Raw genomic sequence first — 11,650 nt, 5'->3', positions numbered from 1 at the left:
GCAGAATCATTGATTAAGAACATGAAGTGGAAAAGAGAGGCTCAACTCTCAAATAATTACCCTCGTTAATGAATACTTTTAAGATATGGTGTGTTGATGTTGATAACTTCTGTGGGACACAGGGAGACGATGAAAAAGATTGGCAGCTATAAAAGAGAAGTGTTTATTAAAACACCTTTTAAATAGCTGTAGGGTATAATAAAAATACATCTTTAAAGGAACTGATTAAAATAGAGCCTAGATGGAATGGATAATTTCACCACCTGCAGCTTACACAAAACTTTCTTTGCTTTTGTGAAAGCTTTTACACACTTCACGCACTTCATGCTCTTTCCATCTTGGTGGGCTATGCTGAAAGAAGTTGATGACACGTATTCTAGTGGGAAGGTTGTCATATTTCAGCAAACACTGATGGATTTAAAACATTTTCCTTCTCCAGATAGCCAGTCATCACAAGTGGGCACATCAACACCTGATCCTGTAGAAAATAAAATAATTTTACCTGCAAATTTATTAGTTTATAGGAAGCTCTTCATCCATTGTCTCTCGCTCTTCACAATAATCCAATAGGGTATGGAAGCCAGGCAACAGGGTTGTTAATTTTCATATGGGTAAATTGAAGCTAAGAGATGAAAAGACTTGCACTAGGTCACACAGACTTACACACAGTCATACCATAGATAAGTGGCAGAATAGGGATACAAACTCAGTATTTTAGTTACAAGGATATTAGTATATCACCTTATAGGGGTGTCATGACGGTCAGGTGAAATGATGTGCACAGCCCTTAAGGCCAGGTCTCGTCATATGAGTGCTTGGAGAATGTTAACTGTTACTATCACTACTGTTGTTATTTGATACTGACTCTTTGCATATGAAAAACACTATTTAAAACTCTACATGTTTAATTCATGAGTTGTAGTATAAATAATGCCCTATGTAGGTAATGTAAGCTGTGCTAGAATTTTGGGGTCTTTGGCAAAGAAATATGGTAAATAACTAGCACTCTTTCCATTTAAATCTCTGATATTTCAGTGGCTTTGTTAGCTCAAAATTGGGTACTTGAACAGAGAATGTTCTGTATATCTGTGCCAATGCCACCTAAAAATCCTCAAACATTTGACTTTTCTCAGGCTATTCTGTTTTGGATCTGCCATGGGTCAGGAGTTAATGTGGGTTTGAGGGTTTGGCGGAGGTGCACAACTTGACCGTTCCAGGATTATGGGATGAAGCAGCCACTGATTTGTAGTGGGTTGTCTCCCAGATAGTGTCTGGTGCTATTTGCTGTACTATGATTGTTCAGAGTTCTGAGTCCTGGGAAAGAGGCTGATTTTTTTTTGGGGGGGGGGGGCGTCTGGACGTGCAACTACAGTGTGAACTGAGCAACCATTTCGCAGTAAATGGTATGGATTATAGTGCTAAGCTGGTGCTTGCTTTGGAAATTGACCTGTGCTGAGCTGTGGAAGTATTCAACATGTGTGTACTCTGTTCCTAAAACACCAGGAGGCAATCTTCACTACTTAACTGGCACAGGTGATTACTATAAATAACAGATCTAATTACTAAAATTAATTTACTATGGTTTATGTTAGGTGGAGTTACTATGACCAAAACATTTCCTATTTTTATATTATGGTATATTAGGCAGTGACTCTACTATTTTTTATTAACAGATTTAACAATGAATGAATCCAGTGGCCAGATTTGCTTTTTTTTCCTAATATGTGACTATAATTTGAACATCAGAATTCTGACGGTAGGGCCTATGAGACAGAGACATAAACTGCTACCAGGGCCCTGGAATCCTTAAAGGGAAGATCAGGAGAGAAGAACGTTTTCTCTACTCCTTTGGAAGGTGCAAGGAGAGTGACCCAGACCTCTGACCTTATCCATAGAAACAAAGAGAACAAAAGAAGGCAGGGATTCAGGTTTTTCCTCCTTTGATTTTATACAATTATATTGCCTTGACTGCCTGACCTCAAAATGAAATCCAAGCTTTCCCCAGGGAGCATTGACAGGGCCAAAAAAAAAAAAAAAAAATTGTCTGGGAGCTTCAGGCCTATCAACTCCAGATGGGATGAAGAAAAAAAGTGCTTGGGATTATATTTTACAGAAACAGGCATTACCTGACTGGCCAAGACAACTGTTTTAAAATCACTTTATTGCTGTAAGTCTTGGCATACATTTGCTTGTTTTAAAAAACTGGAAATACATATTTTTGAAAATAATAACTGAATATCTCTCGTCAAAAGTAGAATTTAATGTGTTAGCTGAGGAGCTTGCATTGCTAAACAAAATTAGTATTTCTCCTTCAAACAAAATTAGTATTTGATTTCCCTGTTAGAGGAGAAGATAGCATTTTTAGCTCTTCTCATACTTTAAAACATATTTTCTAACTCTATTAATGGATTCAGGTTTCAGAGGCATTATATAATTCATGGAGCTGGTGTAAACAGTAGGGATTTCCATATCTAGTATGGTTGAAGTGGTTCAGTCATGTCTCTGAAAAAAGTCATCCTCGCTCAGAAGTATCTTCATAAAGATTTGATCCCAAACACCTTTAATGAAAATCTTCCCCAAATTATCACATATCATCAACGAGTATTTATTTAGTGTCCATTTGAAAATGAATCTGTGCCGGATAGTTTTCAAACAGGTTGAGCAGCTGTAGTTTGTATTGCCTGCTGGAAATTTACAGTAAATAAGAGCCTGGGGATAAAAGAAAAATATCCCTAAATGATTTTTATGGAAAGACAAGTGATACCTTAATTGGCAGCCTTATGATTAAATCTGAAATGCTGTGGCCTTTTAATTTTAAATGGCATATGCAGACTCAGCTGCCACAGACACATGGCTGACAGTCTTGGATCCTCACATAAATGCTTGGGAGCCCCTTGCCTGCTTGTCATTTAAGGATGTGTGGCAAACAGAGCAGGAAAACCAAAAAGAGACCATGAAGTCTGCACATGCTAGTGCCTCATAGGGTGTTTTTTCCATTAGATGTGGTGGGAATACTCAGGATAAGCATTTCTAAATAAAGATTTTAGCCATAGGGATGATGAATTGATGAAAGCAGGCTCTTAATCTACTCCTTTGTCCTCAAAGATATGTGGGCCTCAGATGACAAAAAGTCAGTTCTTATTCATCACCTCCCAACATGGCTGGTCTTGATGATGGGTAAGCATGGCAGAGTCAAAATTTCATAGTACGTGAAATTTATAATTTTTGGAGTCCTCTTTAAGAGAGAGAATTTTGCATATATTCTTTCTGTAAAATTTAGAAAAATAGGTGAATGTGTGAAAACATCGTAGGTCCTTTCCCAGGCTTTGGACAAAACAGGAGATACAGTGTGAACAGTGAGAAGATAGGGTGGGAAGGGCACGGAAATTCAAGCTTCATTAGAGGTTAAGCTCCCTCCATTTCTGGTGTACTTGGGGGGTTAAGGTAGGAAGACAATTCCTCTACTCCTTGATAGCCTAGGGTCCCAGGTTAAGTTGTTGGTTAATTCACTTAAGTGTGGTCTGCAAGGTTATGGCATGTCTGCACTATTGCCCAAGGCATCACTGTAGTATCAAAATTGGCTTATCCACAATTTGGGTTTTTTAGGTCTGCCTACTTAGTGCCCTCATGTCCTCTGTAGTATAAAACAGAATAGAACAAAGTGTTAGATGAGAAAGAAAATCCAAAAATAATGTGTACTTCTTTAAGCTTAAAAAATCTGGTAAATGAGAAGAAAAATACTCTTGAACATTTGGATATGAGAACATTGGAAACAGTCATAATGGGTTTTTGAAAACTCTCAAAGAAAATGCAAGGATAAAAAGGAATTGAAGTCAAAATCATTGGACTTTAATAATAAAAACACTTTTTAGTAAAATATCAAATGCAGTGTAGTTTGCATTTGTAAGATTGCAATTCTGGATGAGCTCTTATGATATAAAGATGAGTTGTACTGAATTGTAACTAGTGAGGTAAATCCTTATTTGGTCATCTTAGGGTATGAGTCTTGGAGAACAGGTTAGCTTTTACTTTGTTTTACTTTGTTTGCAATGACAATAGTGAAATTGAAATAAGATGGTTCAGCAAAAACCATTGGTACCCATCCATTGTTCTCTGTGAATTACCTATAGACTATGATCAGCTATATGTAATTTGCTGGGATAAAAGTAAATTACGTCTCTTTTAAAAATTCTTAGTTTCTTGCTGTATTTATAGAATCTGAATAGGTACAGCTCAGTTTAGAGCTGAAAGATAGTTTCCACTTGTATATAGGTTTGCTTACCAAAAACAATGGTTGCAATAATATCATAGTAATTATGATGGTAGAGATTTATGGATGAATATGTTAGATCTGTGAAGTGGGTACAATCTTTGGTTCCCTGTACAGATCACCATTACTAGGCTGGTGCACCCATCCCTACATGCTGTGGGTATTAACTGCTTACAGCTCATGGGTGCATTATTTTTTTGACTCTAGGCTGATAAGAATTTTATAAGAACCTCACCTCTGGTTGACACAACCTATGAAGTTCAATTCAGGTTCCCAAGCTCTCTGTGGAAGCAGTCTGAAGCTACATCACGGTCCAGCTTCTTCCCCTGCCCTGCCTGTTTTCTTTAGTTTCTCAAAAGCACTACCTCAGTAGATCACTTGCCCAAGAAAATCCATTTCAAGCTATGCTTCTAGGGAAACTGACCTGGGAGAAACTCAGAAAAGATAGAGTACATCAAGTGCTTTTATATTTCCACTCAAGATTTTGATGAATGGCAGTGAAAAAGGTAAGAGAGAGGATAAAAGTAGGGGGTGCAATTCCATAATTTCAGTATTTAAAATGGCTGACAAGCAAGCAGCAAAGTGAACTTTTCAATTAAATATGCAATAATTTTCTATAGTTCTTGGCATCAAACCAGAACAATGCCCTTCTCCTAAGAAGTGAATCTTGCTAGTCATTATGAAACCAAGCTGTACATTCTGGCATGGTTTGACATTTGCCCCCTGGTCAGGGTCAGGCATTCTGTGATACCAGACAGCCAATTTCAAGCATTGCTGGAGTCACAAAATGAGCCATTCGTACGACAACAGAAGCCTTTGAAAAGGCAGGTGATGCAGGATGCTTGGGCTTCTCTTGGCAATTCTGCAGCAGGGCCAAAGCCAGATGCCAAGCTGTTTATCCGTCTGCTGTTGACTCCATTCTGAATTAGCTGAACAGGGCACAACACCTGTTGATTTAGGAACAGTTTTGAAATGAGTAAATGATCTTTTATGAAGGCCAGACGTAAAGTCATGATACCAAGATCACTGATATTAATATTGCATTTTTGGTATTCAAAGGATCTTTCTCAGTATTGCAGAACAGCATGCGAGAGGCTTGGCAGCTGTGATTCATACCCTAAAAGGCCATTTTGGAGGCAAGCTTTGGAAGGACTTGCCGTGAGGTAGCAGATGTTTTCAAAAGATAGTCAAATTAACTTTTTCACCCCATCTCCTATCTGAAAGTGAAATGACTCCATGAAATGAGCTATGTATCTGGAAGGTCGAGTGCCAGAAGAGAGATGCAGGAGATGAGGCTAGATAGAAATCAGGCAGGGCGATGAAGGACTCCATTAAGCATTTTGGAGCTTATGCTAAACTGAGAGTAAAGCCATTCAAGGGTTTAAGCATTGAAGCTATGATTATGCTTGCGTTTTAGTGAGTGAGCTTTCAGATAAACATTATCTCAATGGAACCTTAAAATAACTCTAACGTAAGAAGGCTTGGCATTATTCACTCCATTTCACATGAGGAAACTGAGGCTTAGTGACATTCAGTCACTTGCCTGAAGTCATACAACTCGGTGGTGCAGTGAAGACTGAGTCTCCCATTCTGATTCCACATCCTACCATAGAATGTTTATGAGTGGTCACAGTACAAATGAAACAAATGAGAAGTTCCAATCCAAGAGAGCAGACTATGCACACATGCTCAACTGAAATTGATGAAAGAGGAGGATGCCATTATAAAAATAGATGAAGGAAGAGACAAGGTTGATGATACTGATGTTCCAGCTGTATTAAATTCTCACACAGAAACATCCACACTCTGTCAAGTGTGTAGGAAGGAAAACCATGTATATTTTTTTGCATTGCCAGTTGTCACACCCAGGTGCACACAGACCATAGAATATTTTCCTGAATCTCAGGAAGATGCCCACATCATTTTATAGAAGCAAATAAAAAGATAACATTTCTACTTTATTTCTAGACTGCTTCTCCTGGATCATCCTTCTATGTGAAATGTAAAGGTGTCCACAAGTGATGGGGAAGTTTTATTTTCAATCCAGTAGATTTCTGGCCCTTTGCCCTGTCTTCCTAAGGCTAACACTGCATAAAACATTTTGTCAGATTGTGGAGTGGGGATAGGTGGCTCTAGTCTCTGGACTAGGGAGAGATCAGACTCAAGCTGAGTGACTGGGGTAGAGTTTTTTGGACTAGATAACTTAAGGTAGTGACCACACCTCCAGATGAATGCTCAGTGATTGGGCCGGCAAGTGTTGTATGGGGTGCTGACTCTAGAGTTTTCACTTAACAGTAAGTTCCTTAGCATTTACAGATGATCATCTTTTCCATATTGTGCATGTATAGAACTATGCAGTATTAGTGGGCCATGAGCCTATCCCTGGTGACCTACTGTGGCCATCCATTTTTAATATTTCTTGGGGGAGAGTGCAACAACATCAGGAAACCACTGCCTTTGCAATTATTGCCTGGTGACCGCGTCAAAGGAATTTGCTTTGCCTACATAGTAGGCAGGTATACTGAAGATCATTCTTTGATTTGTTATCCTGACATAATGTGCAGTCTATCATAATATGTCATTCAATTTTAGATTCGTAGGCTATGGCTTGAAATCAACCTTCATTCACAATGTGAAGTAACAGAGGGAGTGTACAGAACTATATCTAATTTTATAGTATTAAAGATACAAATTGTAGAAATAACATTAAAGGATATATTAAAATTGTCTCTGAATAGTAGGTTTATGGTAGTTTATATTTGCTTTTGTATATTTTTTTCCTGGATTTTTAAAAACTTGTGCAGTAAACATAAATATTTCTTTTGTAACCAGAAAAGTAAATATTATTTCAAAGACTACAAAATACTATCAGTCTCCATATCTCGTGGCAGCAAGTAGGGGCAGCGATTATTTTTCAGTTTTATACCTGGACAATGTGTTGTTATATGGATGAACTAAATGTAAACAGGGTAAGGCACTCCTATGAGATTTCCCAAGTATTGCACTGCAGTATGTCTTCTGATTAATAGTGTAGTACACCTTCCTTCTTAATGATGTTCTTGATTTTTCTGGCATTCAAATATAGCATTTTTTGTTTGTGTTGTATCATTGAATTATTCTTTCCTTTATCTGGATCTAGAGTTTATTGCTTAAAAACGGTGTTCAGATCGGGGTGCCTGGGTGGCTCAGTCGGTTGAGCATCTAACTTCAGCTCAGGTCATGATCTCACAGTTAGTGGGTTTGAGCCCCACACAGGGCTCTGTGCTGACAGCTTGGAGCCTGGAGCCTGCTTTGGATTCTGTGTCTCCCTCTCCCTTTGCTCCTCCCCCACTCATGTTCTGTCTCTCTAGCTCTCAAAAATAAATAAACATTAAAAGTAAAAATTGAAAGAAATGGTGTTCATATGGAGAGATAGGCAGTCATGCTGCCATCTTTGTCTTATGAGAACAATGACCTTATTTCTAGGATAGGTTGAAAACAAATTAACCCCCTCAAGTAATGGAAGTAATGAAAATGTAGGAAACAGCCAATATTTTATTTTTTCCACTTCGTTATTGTCAATTATATTATTTACATGCACTCCTCAAAATTTCATGCAAGTATTAAGAATAGGGATATGAAAACTACATAACTATATAGAGAGATGTTTATAATGTATTTAGTAGAAAAATGAAGGCTATAATTCTAATAAAGACTGGATTAGAGAGGTTGGATTACTAGTGATTTTTAAATCTTATCTTCAGTATTTTTAAATGATAATATTACTCTTATACTGAAAAAATGTTCTCCACAATTCTAAAAGTTAAATACATTATTACTGTTCTGAAATTTCCATGAACTAGCTTTGTACAGTGGCAGTATCATAGTTAATGAGGTTTATCTGAGGCGTAATTATTGCTAATTAAAACTTCCATGAACCAAATTGGCCAAATCTAGAATATTTTGTGTAGGGGCAGCTCATTCAATTGAGCGTCGGACTCTCAATTTCTATTAAGGTTATGATCCCAGAGTTGTGGGATCGAGCCCTGCGTCAGACTCTGTGCTGAGCGTGGGTCCTGCCTAGGATTCTCTCTCTCTCTCTCTGTCTCTCTGTCTCTCCGTCTCTCTCTAAGAGAAAAAGAAAATGAAATATGTTTTGTAGATGAACCAGAAATAGCAATGGAAAGGAGAGGGTGGCTGATTTACCTTTGTCTTCTGCATACCACCCAAATACAGATTCATGCTAGGGTTTGGCAAGACTCCAAGGATGATGCCTATAGCAAATTCCACAGTCAGCTCAGATAATGTAACATTCAGGATGTCAGAAAAGCCAACATACTGAACACCTTTCCAAATTACGCAATTCCACTCATGTTCTCTAGCAAAATATTATATTATTCAAATTTCATCTTAGAGTAGTAGTTGGTTGCCTACTTAACACCCATTTCCCCCTCTTCCCTTCCTATAAGAAGTCTGTTTTAATGCAGCTCATTACTGTAAGGAGTAGCTCACCTTTTGCCAAGCTCTAGGGGTGAAAATGGCTTATTGATTACGTTTATCAATGATTCGTGCAGATATGGGCTTTGATATAATTTGGGCTAAAGAGTATGAGGAAAGTTTGCTGAAGGCTTCTGGAAAAGTTGATCTTAGTATGAATGGAAAACTTGGAATCCAGGGAAATTATTTCTACTCTTCTATATGTTGTCCTGAAAAAATGTAATGCCCAGACTGCTGCAGTGTGAGCAAGATGCTGAACTGTAAGAGAGTTTAGAGAAGTCTCTTAATTAAGTCAAATTTAAAGCCTACCTTACTTTAGTCTTTCAGGTAGGTGAGCCAGTAAATTCTTTAATATGTAAGCCAATTTAAGTTAATTTTTTTTAACTCAGTGCTGAAGCCATCTTAACATAAATATCTGGCATTTTTTTTTTTTTTAAACTTTTTTTTTTTCAACGTTTATTTATTTTTGGGACAGAGAGGGACAGAGCATGAACGGGGGAGGGGCAGAGAGAGAGGGAGACACAGAATCAGAAACAGGCTCCAGACTCTGAGCCATCAGCCCAGAGCCCGACGCGGGGCTCGAACTCACAGACGGTGAGATCGTGACCTGGCTGAAGTCGGACGCTTAACCGACTGCGCCACCCAGGCGCCCCTAAATATCTGGCATTTTTAACTGTCTGAAGTATAAACTATAATTCTAAGAGCTAGATCAATATGAAATAAAGAGTGGATTGTTACATTCTTATTATATCAATGCTAAAGAATATTTGCAGCCAGTTACATAAATTGGATTTGAATTGCCAAATTAAATAGTTTATTAATAATAATTCTATTTAGGGGTGCCTGGGTGGCTCAGTTGGTTGAGCATCTGACTTCAGCTCAGGTCATGATCTCGTGGTTTGTGAGTTTGAGCCCCGCGTCAGGCTCTGTGCTGACAGCTCAGATCCTGGAGCCTGCTTCAGATTCTTTGTCTTCCTCTCACTCTGCCCCTCTGCTGCTCACATACTGTCTCTCTCTCCTTCAAATATAAATAAACATTAAAAAAATTTTAGAAATGTCTCATATATATATATATGTATATATATATATATGTATATATATTTAAAACTTTGTTTATTTAAGTAATCTCTACACCTAATGTGGGGCTCGAATTCATGAAGCTGAGATCAAGAGTTGCATGCTCTTCTGACTGAGCCAGCTGGGTTTCCCAAAATGTATTTAACCTACATCAGCTATTTAGGCTAGCTTTCTCAGAAGGCAAGAAAAATGATATATGCCTATGGATCTCAGTAGATTTTTGTTGTTTTAGTAATTCTGTACCATAAATGCATTTTTAATTAAAGGAAAGATTAAAAACATCGTCAGCATTCAATGTAAAGGATGGTCAAATTTTACTTTGAAATAAAACCCTACAAAATAGAAATACCAAGAGAGCATATTATAGGTCTGAAATAAGCATCTAAGTCATAGGAAATAGATTTTATTTCAATTATGATTTTACAGTAATTAGTCAGTAGTAGTTAATACATTGCTGTGTTTCCACTCCTTTGATCAGGAGTCAATACCATTTAGAAATATTAAGTCAATGATGTGGCTGGAATCAGGTGGAGGTTGCTGATGTCTGAATGGGTTATGATGTGCCACCTATGTCAAGAGATGTGGGAGGGCTACTCATGGACTGACACTGGAAGGAAGTATTACCATGCTGTCTCTTGTTAGGATGGTGCAGCAAGTAGAAGCCACCTCAGTGACAAGTGGGGAATTTAGAGTTGATGATGGACCCAGGTCACTGAAACATCTCTCTTAGGGGAACTTCCATTGTTTATATCTGTCCAACCCCCTTCTAGTATCTTCTTTTCTTTTTCTTGTAGGGAAATCCATTCCATTTCGTTTGGTTAATGCCGACTTTTTCCCCAGGCCAGAGGTGTAGGAAGATGGCAAAGGAAAATTAGAGTCTCCCCCACTGTTGTCCCACAAGAGTGACACACGAGTGGGCCCAAACCCCACTGTGCTAGATTCCTCTCAGGACCATTTCCAGTCACTGCACGTAGAAGCAGGTTGTCCTTAGCCTTATCTGTAACCTATGGAGAACTTTAGAAATAGAAGTAATTTTTTACTTCTGTGATTCATAACTTATTCTCCATTTGCAATAAGTATAGGTGTTTCCCCACAATTTGAAAAAATCAGCAGAATTGTTTATGTTGTGACACTGCAAGGGAGTATTTTCTGTCTCATCCAGGAGTGAAAGAAATAATAGGTTTCTCCTCAAAAGAGCTAAAAATAAAACAGTGTAGGCACTTATCCCTAATGATTAGTTATCTTGATGTGAGAACAGAACTGAGAGTTTAGAGGCAACAGCCTACCTTGTGAGACATATTTTCCTCTCACTAGCCATTTTACAGATGTCTCTGTGTAGGTGCTGCAAATGAACTTTCTGTGATTCAAAATGGCCACTTTTTTCTTTCACAAAGTGCTTTCTTTCACAAAGTGCAGTTAGGGTATCGGTAAGTTCTAGCTAAGGAATCAAAACTTGAGCAGCCAGTGTGCTCCACACTTTGAATTGTGTAGATTATTCCAATTATAACTATACTTGAAATGGTCAGACCTGAAAATACGAATGCCCTTTTCTTAATGTTGTGGACAGGACTTTGCTTGCTTGTGTTATATTGGATGTAACAAAGTTCCCCAATTCCTGTTCAGTAACAAAGACCTCTGGTAATATTTGACATAACAGGTGTTCTTTTCCTATAAACAACAACAGTAAGAACAAAACCTGAATTGCAAATAAAATATACACAAGGATAAAGAAGCCATTTATAGTCCAAAATATATAGTTCTGTTGGGGAATATTATATCTGGGGAATTGACCTTTGTTTTACTTGGTCTTCTTACAGCAATTACTCA

General features: G+C 37.9%; 1 pseudogene; it reads left to right on the top strand.

Moving 5' to 3' along the window:
* The first annotated feature begins 8,110 nt into the window (after positions 1–8,110).
* On the top strand, positions 8,111–8,230 carry LOC123607833 (annotated as a pseudogene).
* Positions 8,231–11,650: the final 3,420 nt, after the last annotated feature.

Source organism: Leopardus geoffroyi, chromosome A2 (genome assembly GCF_018350155.1).
Source record: "Leopardus geoffroyi isolate Oge1 chromosome A2, O.geoffroyi_Oge1_pat1.0, whole genome shotgun sequence".
Classification (NCBI taxonomy): domain Eukaryota; kingdom Metazoa; phylum Chordata; class Mammalia; order Carnivora; family Felidae; genus Leopardus; species Leopardus geoffroyi.
Note: the sequence above shows the minus strand (reverse complement) of the source record. Positions and strands in the feature narration are given on the sequence as shown.